This window comes from Adiantum capillus-veneris, chromosome 8 (assembly GCF_014529385.1).
Source record: "Adiantum capillus-veneris isolate H3 chromosome 8, ASM1452938v2, whole genome shotgun sequence".
NCBI classification, from domain to species: Eukaryota; Viridiplantae; Streptophyta; class Polypodiopsida; order Polypodiales; family Pteridaceae; genus Adiantum; species Adiantum capillus-veneris.
This window is the reverse complement of record NC_140938.1, coordinates 95,850,082-95,866,500: the sequence shown is the minus strand read 5'-3', so window position 1 is coordinate 95,866,500 and position 16,419 is coordinate 95,850,082. Positions and strand designations below refer to the sequence as shown.

Here is a 16,419-nt window from a genome sequence, read left to right as displayed (position 1 = left end):
GGAATTGAGTTCGAGCTTGGTGGAGCGAGTTCCTTCCTTGCTTTATCTTGCCTCGTAGAGGCTTGTTCTTGCCGTTGCTGCTTTAGAGGGCAATCCGGCTTCATATGTCCTTTCTCTCCACAGTAGAAGCATCTTCCTTCCTCTCTGAAGGTTTGGAGTTGAGTAGGAGAGAGATACTTAGTTCGCTTGCCATTGCCCTCTGGCTTCTTAGAATGATCATGGTCCCTAGATGGAGTACGTTTTCTTCCTTGGCCCCTTTGGTCATCGTAGACCCCTCTTTGTCTTGCACGGTAAGTGCTATGCTCCATTTTTCTGGGTGTCCCAGTTGAGTGCAAATCCTCAAGAATGATTGCTGACTCCATCATCCTCTGAAGAGTGTCATGCGGATACACTTTCATACTCTTTCGAAGCTGCGGTTGGAGACCCGCTTCGAACTTTCGTTTCTTTTCCTCGTCGGCAATCTTCATGAAGGGAGTGACCTTCAGAAGAACCGACCAATACTTGTCCACATAGGTAGTGACTCTCTCATGTTCCTTCTGGGCGAGCCAATCCCATTCCTTCCGTATGTCCTGCTCGAAGTCGGGCGGAAGAAACTGTTCATAAAATTCAGATTTGAATCTCTCCCAAGTTCTGGCCAGAGAACCTTCCAGAATCTTGGCTAACCACCAATTACTTGCCGTTTCCTTGAGGTGCATCCCCACATGGCATAATTTGGATCTTTCTGTGAAGTGCCCATTGGTAAAGGCGACTTCAAACTGTCTGATGAAGGACAGTGCTTTGGAGATGTCTCTCCGTCCGCTGTAGGTTTCGAACTTGATGTCCTTGTCGCCCGATTTGAAAACTCTCATGCGATGTTGAGACTTGCGACCATGCTTCTTGAATCGAGGCTTATCTTTAGGTTGATGTATGGTAGTAGTAGTAGCGGCTTCCTTCTTCTGACGAGATGATCGAGAAGTAGAAGTATAATCAGGAGAATAGGATGGAGATGAGATAGAGATGCCCTTGCTCTCGTCTAGCAAAGAGAGCGCTTTTTCCTGGCCTTTCCTTGGAGTAGGCCGTTCATTCCGATCCGAAGATCCTTTGTGCACCTCGGCACGTTCTTCTTCTCTTTCCTCCTGTGGTCTCACGCCAACAGTGTGGTCTGGATGCCTGGCTGCATCGGTTCCATTTGTTTTCTTCTTTCCGCCCAAGAGCTTTTGGACATCTGGCAATAGTAAGATTTGTTGCAAATCCGCAAGCTGAGCTTGCGCTTGTTGAAGCTCCTCTTCAACGCTTCTCCCTTGGCCCGACATGGTTCTTCCCGTTCTTCCCGGAATCGTCCTTCTTTACAGAGAAAGAGAGGAGTTCGAGCTCTGATACCACTGTCACAAAACAGGAGCGTACACGAGCACTTAGAAATCTGAAAAATAAAATACTTTGCAAAGGTGAGAGAAGGGAGAAGATCGACACAGTATTGGGGACCAGAAGATGGGCTGATCCCCCCCCCCCTCAAAAGTATTCTTTATTCAGGGAGAATTCTTATACAAGCACGAGAACCCGAGGAAACCCCTCCGTTCTGTAATCTTAGACCCGAAGGTCGTGCTTTCGCGTAAAGGGCTTGGGCACAAGGCCGTTCCTTCTCGTGAGGGACTTGGGCAAAAAGCCGCACTTTCCCGTTAGGGACTTAGGCGTGAAGCTGTACTTCCCGTGAAGGGCTTTCCCGTAAGACGGGAGATTCTTGCAAAACAAACCACACAAAGCAATAATTCTCAATGCGTATCAACACCTTATACCTTATAGTTGGTGTATTGTCGAGCGAACATGAAGCTCGTGCGTAGTTTCCATGCTTTGGGATCCCCCAAGCAAGTAAGTCTTAAATGATCATCGCTACAAGATTGGAGACTCTCAAGTTCAAAGTTAATGCTTGGCTACTTATACTTTCGTGCAGGTAGATTCGACTCAAGTGAAGATGGTTCTTGAATCTATTGCACAGGAGATAAGAGTGCCCGATCAGAGATGAGTAGGAGGAGATTCTATGAGAGCTTCATAGAGAGCTTGAGAGGGTGGATCGATGGGTCACTCTATTACGAGCACGATCTTACAACAGCCCTCTTCGCTAGTAGATTGCAGATCCAGAGAGAGTCTGACGGGAGCATTTGGCGAGGCAAGTTGCTTGTGCGTAGTAGTCATGATCGAGCAAATGAGGCAATGCGTGCGTCTCATTCAAACTTTCGAGGAGGATGACCCAATTGAGCAGGAGGCAGGTGCTTCAGTAGGTCCCACCATTGTTGAGCCAGAGTTTGATGAAGAGGGCAATGTGTTGAGAGAGGGAGACATGGTCTCCTCATCTTCGGAGTCCAATGTGGATGTTTTGAGTATCTGATTCTCATGTAGACAGTAGGAGTATGTACTTTGTAGATGCTGCTAGTGTCACAACCTGCTGACCGTCAAGCCATTGAAGAACGGAGCCAATCTGCACATCTCGTCCGAGGGGCCTAAATTCTAAGAAGTGGGCAACAGCAGAAGTAGCAACAGAAGTTCTCACCAACTTATGGGACCTCGTCCGATGGGGCCCAAGTGACCTAAAGATAAAGCAAGATCCACTTACACACAAAAAAGAATCGCGTGGAGCATGATAACGTGGCACATGTACGGGTTTTCGCGTTGATGATGTGGCAGCTGTACAGATTTTTGCATAACATGCTGTAGCTTTTGGACCAGTTGCTTTTGAGTTTGAAGCTTTTCATGTAACTGCTTTTCATAGGCCAAGGGCATTTAAATTTGTGCCATGGGCTCATTCTCTGGCACTCTTCCAGGTGAAGGTACAGAGCGCGAGTATGGACATTGTACTGAGTTCAAGCAATATAAAGTAATATCGAAAGGGGTGCCAAGGTTTGGGGCCAGTTCTCTCTTGGGGTGAAACTCGGCCACTCCTCGTCTCGTGTGTCGTACATCTCTTTCAGTATGTTGTTATTTGAAGTGCTGAAGTTGTTTAGGTTGTTCTTTCTGCTGGTCCGTGGTGCTCGTTCCCGTGACAATGGTATCAGTTCAAGCGTTTACTTTCCTTAAAGAAAACTGGTCCTACCAAAGAGTAGACAGAGCAAGATTGCGCTTGTAAGTTTCACAGGAAATTTTATTAAAGAACCTTCGTGTCCCGCAGACAGAGCAAGATGGCGCTTCTAAGTTTCATAGGATTTTTTTAAAAATAACCTTCGTATTTGCAAGAGAAGGATCATGGATTTTTCAAGCCGTTGCATTTCTTAGATGCAGTACCATTAAGCCGCACACTCCAAGGTCTTGGCAAGCCGGGTGGTATGGGACGCTTGGTCTTACAATGCACGCCTATGTCCTCGGAGGTTGGCCCTAGCCATGGTTGGCTGGTTCGTTCGACGCATGTCCATAGGTAGTCCGTGTAGCTGGGAGATCCTCTCCGCGGGTTTGTTTCATGTTGCATGTATGTGCATCTAAGTTTTCGTGTGGCAACTACCTCGAGTGGCTCCTTCGTGTTCAAACGCTAGTGTCACGTTTGTGACTTAACTACATTACAATACTTACTCATTGATGCAGATACGCGAAGTGCCATGCCAAGGAGGACCCTTGCGCTTGGATGGTCACACCGCTTCGCCCAAGAGATGTGCTTCTTCGCCAAAAGCCACACTCCTTCGACGACTGGTCACACTCCTTCGCTCTACGGGTGCGACTCTTGGCCCAATGGTTGCAGCTCTTCGTTGAAAGGATGTGTCTTTACGTCTAAAGTTTCGTCTCTTCACCATGAGACGTGTCTTTTCATTTATGTCTCTTCGTCTCCTATATAAGGAGCCCTTGTATCACACTTTCAATAAATAAATCAAACACAGTCTTCTGAGTCTTTCTTTGAGTTCAGTTTAGTTTCTTAAGTCTTAATCATGAGTTTAAGTACTTAATAAAGGATTAGTACTTAGAATCCTCACAACTAGTAACAAGTTTTTGGATCGCATTGGGAATTGATCGAGTAGTTGCAATTCCTACGCTAAGGCTTGTAGGACATGGTGGACGACATGGAGATAAGACGAGTGGTTTAGAATCAATAGGTGGGCTCGACTGAGCGAGTTTCTTCAATCATGCATTGATTGGGATTCGAGTAATGTGAAGGCCATGTCTGCTAGCCTTCATGCACTAATGAAGGAATCTCTCTTGCAACATAGACTTTAAAAATCCCCAAGGAGATGTAGTTAAAGCTTGGAGGTATGTTTGATTGAGACTCTAGAATGCGAGTTGTTAAAGACTTGGACACTCGAAGCAAGAAATCAATAGCAATACAGGAACAAAAACTAGAAATAACCGAACTGAACTTGAATAGAGAGAGAAGATGAGAGTCGACACGGAACGGCGGAGTCCAGATGCATTGGCCCCAAAGATTGGTGCCCCTTTCGGTATTTCTTTCTTGATTGCCGATCACAATAGTACAACTCCTCAAAGGTCCAGCTCTTCGAGACTGAGCGTTCGTATGCTCATTGAAAGAGTGGCCAAGGGATCCTTATAAACAATACAAGGGATCCCAAAAGCAACCTTTGTGTTTTACTGCCACATCACCCAACTTCCACAATTTTCCGGGGATTCTTTTAAAAAAAAAGGTTTAGGCCCCTCTGTCGATACTCCATAAGTTGCACTCTAATTCCTTGATCCTCTCGACCCATCTTTACAATTGGGCATGCCACTTCACAAACTTGTGACACGAGTGGTCACCCTTCCTGGAGAGTTATTCTTCATCAAGTTCAAAGTTCGGACTTCCTTGCTATCATTTTTTGTGAAGGCAACGATCATCCATGATCAACTCTTGGCTATGGAAAGTGCATTGACTAGTACTTAGTTATCTGCCTTGGTACTTGCGAAGTTATTAAAGGAGTTCGAGATGGTTGGAAGGCATTACACTTGCAAATCACAAAGGAAAAGTTGGATTTTAATGCTCATAGTTCTTTTCTCATTGAGGAGGAAGGAGAGTAGACAAGGCAAGGTTGGTGAAACCGGCCTGTGGGGTGGTAGGCTTTGGCCTTCACCCGAAATTCTTTACTTTAGACACACACAGAGAGACCGTTCAAAGGAAACCTGTGACGGGAATTAACACTTAAGCACACACACGGCTCGGAGGCTAGAATGCTCCGAGCATACGCTGACAACATGTAGGTCCCAAAATTGGCGCCCTTTCGGTATTTCTTTATTCTTTAGGAGGGTAAATTACAAAGTAGAGTCCTAGGAATCCCTTTACATGTATCCCGCTAGATACCATGTGTTTTGGCTAAATTTCGGCAGCATGACAGCTCCAAAACTTGCGCGAAAACAATTCCCCTGCTAGAACTCACTTCCACTAGCGAATACCCTTTGATTCCTGTCCAAAAACAGTAAATTCAGCACGTTGTATTTACTGGTTTTTGCCCTGTTTTCAGCCCCAAATAGTCCCCTAGTTGTCTTTGCCAGCGGGGCACAATTCCCAAGGAATCTGGTGTCAATTTACAGCGCATACACAACGCTGAATTTGCACCTGTACGGTGAGGTTATGACCCTCACCGGTGCTTGCTTTGGAGTAGCAGCTAGGCACCCCTGTTCCTGCTCAAGGAGGCTCTTGCCTCAGCACAAAAGCATGAAACCACACAACTATATATCAGTCAAATGAAGAGCCCTCTTGTGGGGCATCACATAACTGCACGTAGGGAGAGAGAGAGAGAGAGCAGTGTGTAGCGTGCAGGGCATCATTCCTAACACCACACTGTACATGAGAGGGAAAGAAAGCACTCCATAGCTCTTAACCTGTGACAATTTGCAAATGAGGCCTCTCCTAGCATAAAATTCAGCGTCCTTTTTCCTTTGTGAGGCAAGTGCATGAAAAAGTGCCACTTGGCGCAATTACAAGCCATTTACCATTTCGCGGTTGCTGCCTAAAAATCTCCCGACTGGTTGCCCAATTGAGTGGGAAATTACAAGCCATTTCCCATTTCGGGGTTGTTGCCTAAAAATCTCCTGACTGGTTGCCCAATTGACTTCGCGGCAGAGTTGTTAAATGTTCCCTTGGTCATACCAAAGGTAATGACGCGAACACATTTCATGGCCCAAAATAGCAGTTTCGTAATTTTTAGGAGATGCTTCCGTTGGGCTCCCATTGGTCATCTGACCATCTATCCTCATTGGGACCGCATTCAAAAGTGCAATGTGATCCAACTGTCAGATACTTTCTGTTGATAGTCCCACCTTGACTTTATGCCTTTATTGAGTTCATGTCCTAGTATCCACCAACTTGCTAAGTGCGACGGGGGGACCTACATGATCTTGCACTGAGCCTAGACATCCTCTTACCATACGAATTCCAGTGCCGGCCAACTTCCCGTCTACAGTTGAAACTACCGTTCACATTGGCCATACAATGCCTGACCGTTTGCTACTTCAAAAAGAGGGTTTCAAAAATAAAACAAAAATCATTGGAAAGAAACCAACAACTAATGTTAGCAGTTGCCACGTCCTCGTGACATAGTTAACAGCTGCCACGTCCTTGTGACATACCCCCCTCTTGAAATCGCAAACGTCCTCTATTGCATACCATAAATACACGGCATTGATGATCTTGTGCTATGAACACTCTTTTATCATTGCATGTATCCGCAAGAAAGGTCGTAACACATAGATACAAATGATTTAATGAGACCTTCATACTTTTGTCATTTCCATCTATTACACTGAATTCATATGTACATTTGATGTACTAGCTCTATCATTACCCCTCCTTTGCACATGTTGGGTTGTGGCATAAGTAGGTTGTAACCCAAAGGCTTCAAGGTAAATTTGCAAATACTTGGTGACTCTGACAGTTCATGCTCTTCCATCCACTTTGTATCCATAGGCGGATAGTTCTTGAACCTCACCAAATAGCGTCTTGCAACCTGTCCTTTAACTTTTCTATCCTTATGTGCCAAAACTTGCTCAGGTACCGGTTGATCCTCATCTGGCATATCTTTTGGCACATCACCCACGAAGGGTCTTAGAAGACTCTCGTGAAACGCATTATGAATCTTCCACGCATAAGGCAATTTCAGCCTATAAGCCACATCGCTGATCTTGTCAAGTACTTGAAAAGGCCCATAGTAACGCATACTGAGCTTAGGAAACAACCGTTCCTTGCCCTTCATCTTCTTTAACCTTGCCTTTTCGAACCTTAACAGAACCCAATCACTAGGTGATAATAGCAATTCACGACTGTGACGATCAACAGCCTTTTTCTGCTTTGCCTGAGCCTTCTCCAAGGCAACTTTAATTTTCTTATACATTTCATCCATGTTCTCAACATATCAATCTGCCTCAAAGATCTTGTCCTTTGTATGCAAAATGGGAGGATCCTTGCCCTTCATCTTCTTTAACCTTGCCTTTTCGAACCTTAACAGAACCCAATCACCAGGTGATAATAGCAATTCACGACTGTGACGATCAGTAGCCTTTTTTTGCTTTGCCTGAGCCTTCTCGAAGGCAACTTTAATTTTCTTATACATTTCATCCATGTTCTCAACATATCGATCTGCTTCAAAGATCTTGTCCTTTGTATGCAAAATGGGAGGAACTTTTTTGCCGAAGGCGATCTGCCTCAAAGATCTTGTCCTTTGTATGCAAAATGGGAGGAACTTTTTTGCCGCCTTCAACATTCTCAAAAGGTGCCTTGCCTATGGACGCATGCACCGTCTTGTTGTACGCATACTCAAGCATAGGCAAATAGTGTTCCCACTTGCCCTTATTATCTGACACATAGCATTTCAGCAGATCTAAGACAATAGAATTAGCCTCTTCTGACTGTCCAACAGTTTGTTGATGAAACGAAGTCGAGAACTTGAGCGTAGTGCCCATGTTCTCAAACAATCCTCTCCAGAACAAACTGGTCATGTGAGGATCACGATCACTGATAATCGATTGTGGCATACCATGGTACTTAAACACATTGTACATGAACAAGCGTGCCATCTGATCATATTTTATCTTCTTCTTGACAGGGATAAAATGGGTTTGCTTGCTGAACCTACAGATAATGGTCCATATACCATCATTCCCTGCTGGCGTTCTTGGAAGATCAAAGATAAAGTCCATAGCAATGCTTTCCCATGGCTTATTCGGAATCGGCAGTGGTTGTAACAGCCCTGGTGCCTTTTGCCTGTCAAACTTGACCTTTTGGCAAATCACGCATGCTCGCACAAAGGCATCAACATCTCTCCTCAAGGTAGACCAATAGAAGAATGTCTTTACCGCTTTAACTGTCGCATCAATACCACGATGCCTTGCATATAGTGGGATTGTGCGTGTCGATTCCTAATCGTGTTTTTGAAGAGTGACAGGAATCCCAGGAAAGAAAAGCTTGTCCAGCCTCCCCTTGTGCCTCTTTTCACTCATTGAGAAAGGACCGTGCACTTAGCGGCCGGCCAATCTACGTGAGGTGGGAAAAAGCAACCTTGGTTTGAGCGCAAGGCCGCCAAGGGGTGCGCCCGCGGAAAAGAGCAAAACTCGGGCGAAGAGAAGATCCATCTCAAACACAGATTGCATAGCGAAAAAAAGAACCTCAAGACCCTCAAGAACTCAAGACCACCAAGAACCCAAGTTCCTCGTAAACTTAAGAACCTCAAGACCTGCAAGAACCCAAGTTCCTCGTGAACTTAAGAACCCAAGACCACACGACTCACAAGAACCCACGACTTCAGAATGGTCATCACTCTAAGCGAAATGGATACTTCGCTTGGAGGTGATGAGCATGAGAGAGGCAAAGAAGAATTTTCCCCACCAGGAGGTTCTTCCGACCCTCCCCCTTCCCCATCTATGCCAAGGATTGCACTAACCCCTATGGAAGAGTTGAAGCTGTTGTTTATGGAAAGGAATTTAGAATGCGAAGCAAGAAATGCAAAAGAATGGTAGAAATGAAACGCACATGCAGAAGACAAAGCAGAAAGAGAAGCAGAAAGAAAGGCAAGACAAGAACAGAGCGAGCGACGCATGCAAGAGTTCTTGCGACTTTTTTCTTAGGTGCAGGCACCGATGCAAGAGATTCGGGAAAAGGAGACTCTCTCAGTCTCTTCTTCTCCAAAGCATGATATAGAGGATTTGCATGATTGTGTGGAGCATGATGATGATTTGATTGACAATGATTTGCATGATGATTTGAATGACAATGATAAGCAACTGATTTGGATGTCAATGATTTGCATAATGATTTGGATGATAATGACAAGCATGATGATTTGCATGATCAAGATGTGATTTCTCATAAGAATGATGAGTTGCATGAAGAAGATGTGATTGTTCACAAGGATGATGAGTTAGTTGATGCTTTTTCTAGCGAAGCTAAGCTCGTTGTAGATTCGATCAATCACGAAGAACCGTCTTGGCTTTCGAGTCGAGGTCCAAAGAACCCCCACAAGACGATTCAATCATTCAGGAAGAACCGATCTTGGCGCTCGAGCCTAGGGGTAAAGAACCCTCACAAGAAGTATTATGTGTTCGCATGATTGATACGCACGCATTGTTCGAGTGTTTCATTCGTGATCGTTTCGTGTATTTTAGTCAACATCTTTATGTGATCCCTTTTTCTAGGCATGACATATTGTACGTTGAGCACGTTTCGCTCATGGATAAGCACGGGAAGTCACATTCCATGTCTCTTCCTTGGCATGACATAGTTGTAGAAAGAACACATGAAAGTATGAGCACCAAGCATGGGTATTTCCGTTGTGAATCGCCACAGTTGATTGCTTTAGATCAAAACAGAAAGATTCGATCTCATTGTTTGCGTGTGTGTGGTGAACGGTTTGGCACTCCGTCTCTTTGTTCATCTACATTGCATGCACAGTCTATTAGGACGACAAGATTTTTTCCACTCACTTTACATGGAATAGGTATGTTCATGTTTTTGTGTTGGAAATGGTTTCAGGAATTTTCAGCCATGAAGATTCTTTAAGAAGAAAGAAGCATGACTCTCGACGAAGTTGAAGCATCGAAGGAGCCAAAAAAGACTTTGTCGCTTTCGGCGCGGCCCAAAGAAGCAAGCGTTGCAGACTTTTATGAAGTTCAAGTACCGCAGGACCCACACATCAGAGTGGGCTAGCGAAGAGTCCCTTCCAGGATTTCGGATTCTATTGGCGATCTCCCTCGACGCCATACAATTCTGTACCGGTACCTCACTTTGAAAGGGAGGGGATGTCAGGTGACACATCCAACCCTATGTGTCCGTGGACAAGCTACAACATGATCAAGGTTCAATCAGTCCAGTCAGTCTAGATTTAGAAGTGATCTGACACTTTTGTGAGTCTATTCGTAGACCGTGCATGCCGGTCACTTAGTGTAGATGCATATCCTCTGGTTGCACACAGCATGATCATAAGCATTCCCATCAGAATCCCATGATCAGGGTTCAATTAGTCCACTCAGTCTAGATTTAGAAATGATTTGGTACTTTTGTGAGTCTATTCGTAGACCGTGCATGCCGAGTCACTTAGTGTAGATGCATATCCTTTGGTTGCACACAACATGATCATAAGCATTTCCAGCAGAATCAGTCAGGGGAATTTTCCAGCGCATTTAGCGTATTTTTCCTATTTTTGACATTTTTCACTTATTAATTTAAGTGACTTTCCAACAAAAGTAGGTAGGGAAATTTGGGTAAGAAAATATATAAGCAAACCAAAGTTAGCACTAAATGGCAGAAGAGGCAACAGGAGCCAAGCTCAACAGGCAACTTCTCAGCAAGACCAAGCCTTGGTGGTTCCCTCCAAGCAGCAGATCCTCCCCATTGCCTAATGTTTTCAACAAAATCCATCGCTAGAACCAAGCCCTAGTGTCTAGCGTTTTTTGCATCAACAAGGATCGCTAGTAGAAGACCCCAGCCTACCTAGCGTTTTTGATTTCCAACAGCCTAGCGTTTTTGACAAATGCAGCTTGGCATTTCCATGAGGATTCAGCCCCCTAAAGAAGCAGCAAGATCAGCCATAAAGAAGTAGCAGATTCAGCCCGGAAAGACCTCAGTTTTCAGCCCTAAACCTGCAGATTTTCAGCGACAAAGACCCACAGAAATAGCCCCCAAAATCAGCGTTTTTGGACTAGCCGCAGATTTCAGCCCACAACGTTTTTGGACAGCAGTAGAAAGATTGCAGATTTCAGCCCTTAGACTGGTGTCGTCATCCCCGTCGTCATCGCCGACATAGCCTAGACTTGCATCAGTCACATGCATCCGCATTGTACCAGATTGTGCAATCATAAGTAGACCACTCTCCAACGAGAGTGGGGCCTTCGGAGGAGGGTTTTACACCGTCTCTGGTGTCGTATCTCTCTTCTCTCTCTATCTCTTAGTCTCACACACTTGCACGCACAGTGTCCATTCACTTTGTTTGTGATCATAGCATTCTCTCATTAAGAACGGAAGGCTCTACCTTCCATAAGAACCTTGAGTACAGTTCGGAGCACTCATCTTGAGCAAAGCGCAAACATTCATTCCGTTGCACCTAACAACATGACTCTCTTCCATGACCTTATGTCGCAATGGCCTAGCTACACAAAGTTTGCCATGCATCATCATAAAACCATCTCTGAGGAGGTAGTGCTCATGATGTTGCCTCTCTTGCAACTATTCAAAGATCCTTCAAAATCTTCATCAGTAGCATACTTTTCCTTCATGTCATCTAACTCATGATGATAAGGAATTGACACAGCTGAAATTTGTGGCTTCCTTGATAACGCATCAGCCACAACATTCTTCTTGCCGTCCAGATGCATAATCTGGAAGTGAAACATGGAAAGAATGTTTGCCCATCGCATATACTTTTCGGATAACTTTGACTGTGTCAAGAAGTATCACAAGGTATGATGATCTGTTTGGACAACAAAATCAGCACCTAAGAGGTAGTGCTTCCAACTAGAAAGCGCATGAATCACGGCCAAGAGCTCTTTGTCATAGACTTCCATAGTCTTCTCTGGCTCTTGCAAAATTCTGCTTTTATAAGCTACTACCCGTCCATCTTGCATTAGCACTGCTCCGAAGCTACTGCCACACGGCTCACACTGGACCACAAATGACTTCCTGAGATCTGGCAAAACCATTACTGGATCTGAAGTCGACTTTTCCTTTAAGAGACTAAAAGCTGAAATCTCTTTTTGGATCCATCTGAAAGTGACCTCTTTCTTTTGCAAAGTGTGAAGAGGTGATGCTATCTCTGCAAAATTCGTGATAAACCTTCTATAGTAGGAACACAATCCCAAGAAGCTTCTGACATCGTGCACAGTCTTCAAGTATGGCCATGTCTTAATAGCTTCGACCTTTGTGGGATCCATTCAGACACCATCCTTTGAGACTATGTGGCCAAGAAAGTGGGTCTCTTCCAGGAAGAATTCTCTTTTCTTAGGATTGACAATTAGCATGTGACTGCGCAACTCTTCGAACACAATGGTCAAGTGACGCCTACGCTCCTCTTCATTCTTCGAATAGACTATCATGTCATCGAAGAACGTCCCAACAAACTGTTGATGCAAGCGGAAAATCCGGTCCATCATTCTGTTGAACGTGGCAGGAGCATTTATTAGACCAAACGGCATCACTTGAAACTCATAAAGACCAATGTCATTCTAAACGCAGTCTTGTGCGCATCCTTTGGCAATCTGATGGTACCCACTCTTAAGGTCTATCTTGCTGAAAATTGCAGCACCCTCTAAACGATTGAGAATATCATCAATTCGAGGAATAGGAAACCTATTCTTGATGATATTCTTATTCAACGCACGGTAATCAATACACATGCGCCATGAGCTATCTTTCTTCTGCACTAGGAGCACTAGGGAGCAAAAGAGTGAAGAACTAGGCTGAATCAGCCCCTTCTTTAAAAATATCTCAACCTGGCCCATAATCTCTTTTTGTTGCGCCGCACTAACCCTGTAGGGAGGTCTATTTGGTGGGCTACACCCTAGCACCAAATCTATCTGATGGTCCTCAGGTCTCTTTGGCGGCAGTTGCGACGGTAATGAATGAGAAAAACAGCCACTAAACTTTTGCAAAAATGCTGACCTTTCTTTACCTAACACATATTAGATTGACTGATCATTATGTGAGACATCGCGTGCAAAAATCAAGTACACAGAAAGATTTCTGTGACGCTTTAGGAGCCGTTTTCACAAAGGGCTTCTGCGCTGAATTTTTCTTTTGTTGCCATCCTTTCTTGTTGCTCGGAAACCCACTATCCTCTCCTTTCAACAAGGCAAGACCAGTGTTCGCAACTTCCATAAGCTGAGTGAGGGTAGCCACTCTGTTCTTGGTACAGTAATCGCGAAGCCCTTTAGGCAGCCCACAACAATACTTCTCTATCTGCTCTGTCAGTGGCACAAATCTGTAGGATGTCACGGAGAGTAACGCTTTACAAAACCTCCGATTGTACTCCAGCAAGCTCTTGCATGTAGCCGAAGTAAGTTAGTGCCAGACGTCGGCTTCAAATTCATTTGACAGCCAAGCAGATACTAACATTTGCTTGAAGTAAACCCAAGTGGCGGGTGCCTGTCCTTGCATTAACAATGTCGTCCACCATGTAAGCGCATTGTCCTTTAAGAAAGTGGCAGCTTTCCTGACCCTCGAGGCCTTTATAAAATTCCCTCTTGTACAAGCTGTATCAAACTGCTGGAGGAAAGTGAGAGCCTTTGCTTTATCCTCAAAGCCACTGAAAGTATTGAACTTTACAGCTACACCACCTTCTTTGTAAGCTTTCGGCTTCTCCAGTGCCCCCAAGTTGTCATACGGAATAGTCTGCAACATGGGCACTGTAGTAGGCATGATCAGCACATCTTGGCCATTCACATTTTGCGTTAGAGGTGTGATATTTGGCTGTTGTCCAGAAAAACCAGCCATGCCAAAATGATCCTGTGGCACCCCAAACTGGCCCTGGTTGCACTGAAAACCTTGCTGCATGCCGATACTACCATACATGGGGTTTGGCATCATGCCTTGCATACCCCCAAACACTGTTCCTCGCATGTATGGCTGACTTCCAGGCGCATAACCAGCCATACTTTGGAACACTGATCCACCCTCGAAATACCCAGGATGTACCGCAGGTGGTGGAAAAACTGGGTGCATTGCCTGGTAACCAGTTCCCTATCCATTCAAGACAGCATGCGGGCTCTGAAAGGTGGCGGGCGAACTGGCATAACTTGTGGAATAGGCGTTCTAGCCACTTGTTCAAGCACGGGAGGAACCTGTTTTGGAGCCCCTGACTTCGCAACATGCGAGTGTTCCCTATCCTGTCGAGTCACATGAAGTACCTAGGCTTGAGCCTCAACAAGCTCTGTACGCGGTGTAGGTTTCCTATTTTGCTGTTGCACTGGTGGTGCGTGCAAGAACTCCATAAACCTTGGATTCTGCACCAGCCGCGAAAAGACATTCACCATGGCAACTAATGGAGTCCTGAACGCATCATCCTCAAGTTGCCTAGTCATAAAGCCCTGTACTACTGGAGGGACATTCACATCGGCAGGAGGTACAGACTGACGTGGCCGTGAGCTCTTGCCAATCTCGAAGACCATAGGAGTTTCTTGTCTGTCCTTCGAAGAGGAACCCTCTTCCATAATGCCCTTCCCTTTGTCGGCCATAGTGTAATCCCGCGTTCTTGTACTTTGTGTCTTTACCCAAAACAACCGAGGCTCACTTCTTGAGGAAAAAGTGATTGAGGTCCCGACAACGGCACCTTGACACCGGCCCGTGGGGCGGTAGGCTTTGGCCTTCACCCGAAATTCTTCACTTTAGACACACACAGAGAGACCGTGCAAAGGAAACCTGTGACAGGAATTAACACTTAAACTTAAGCACACACACGGCTCAAAGGCTAGAATGCTCCGAGCAGACACCGACAACCTTTAGGCCCCAAAATTGGCACGCCTTTCGGTATTTCTTTATTCTTTAGGAGGGTAAATTACAAAGTAGAGTCCTGGGAATCCCTTTACTTGTAACCTGCTAGATACCATCTGTTTTGGCCAAATTTCGGCAGCATAACAGCCCCAAAACTTGCGCGAAAACAATACCCCTGCTAGAACTCACTTTCATTGGCGAATACCCTCTGATTCCTGCCCAAAAAACAGTAAATTCAGCACGCTGTATTTACTGGTTTTTGCCCCGTTTTCAGCCCCAAACAGTCCCCTAGCTGTCCTCTGCTAGTGGGGCACGATGGCGAATACCCTCTGATTCCTGCCCAAAAAACAGTAAATTCAGCACGCTGTATTTACTGGTTTTTGCCCCGTTTTCAGCCCCAAACAGTCCCCTAGCTGTCCTCTGTCAGTGGGGCATGATTCCCAAAGGTCCTCGCATCCGTATGGCTGAAAAACAGTCAATTTGCAGCGCATACACAGCGCTGAATTTGCACCTGTACGGTGAGATTATGACCCTCACCGGTGCCTGCTTTGGAGTAGGAGCTAGCTACCCTTGTTCCTGCTCAAGGAGGCTCTTGCCTCAACACAAAAGCATGAAACCACACAACTGTACATCAGTCAAATGAAGAGCCCTCTTGTGGGGCATCACATAACTGCACGTAGGGGGGAGAGAGAGAGAGAGGAGTGTGTAGCGTGTAGGACATCACTCCTAGCACCACACTGTACATGAGAGGGAAAGAAAGCACTCCGTAGCTCTTAACCTGTGACAATTTCCAAACGAGGCCTCTCTCAGCAAAAAATTTAGCGGCCTTCCTTTGTGAGGCAAGTGGTTGAGACATTCTTCTATTGGCCTACATTGAGAAGGGATGTGGATACCTTTGTGCGAGAATGCCTAATATGCCAAAAGGTCAAGTTTGACAGGCAAAAGGCACCAGGGTTATTGCAACCACTACCTATTCCAGATAAACCATGGGAAAGTATTGCTATGGATTTTATCTTTGATCTTCCGAGAACGCAGACAGGAAATGATGGTATTTGGACCATTATTTGCAGATTCAGCAAACAGACTCATTTTATTCCTGTGAGGAAGAAGATAAAGCCAGATCAGATGGCACGCTTGTTTATGAGCAATATTTTCAAGTATCATGGCATGCCACAGTGGATTGTTAGCGACCGTGATCCACACATGACAAGTTTGTTCTGGAGAGGCTTGTTTGAGAATATGGGCACCACGCTCAAATTCTCTCCGTCATTTCATCCACAAACAGATGGGCAATCAGAAGAGGCAAATTCTACTGTCCTAGATCTGCTGAAGTGCTATGTGTCAGAGCATAAAGGAAAGTGGGAGCAGTATTTGCCATTGGTGGAGTATGCATACAATAATACAGTGCATTCATCAACTGGCAAGGCACCCTTTGAGATAGTTGAAGGTGGCAAGAAAGTTCCTCCCATACTGCATACAAAGGACAAGATATTTGAAGCAGATAAGTATGTTCAGGACATGGATGAAATGTACAAGAAGGTCAAAGTGGCCTTAGAGAAGACTCGGGC

At 45.2% G+C, this 16,419-nt stretch overlaps 1 protein-coding gene across 1 annotated transcript in view; it reads left to right on the top strand.

The window, feature by feature from the left end:
- LOC147452594 (uncharacterized) overlaps window positions 1-16,419 on the top strand; it is a 35,244-nt gene that overhangs the window by 8,163 nt on the left and 10,662 nt on the right. The window lies entirely within an intron of this gene.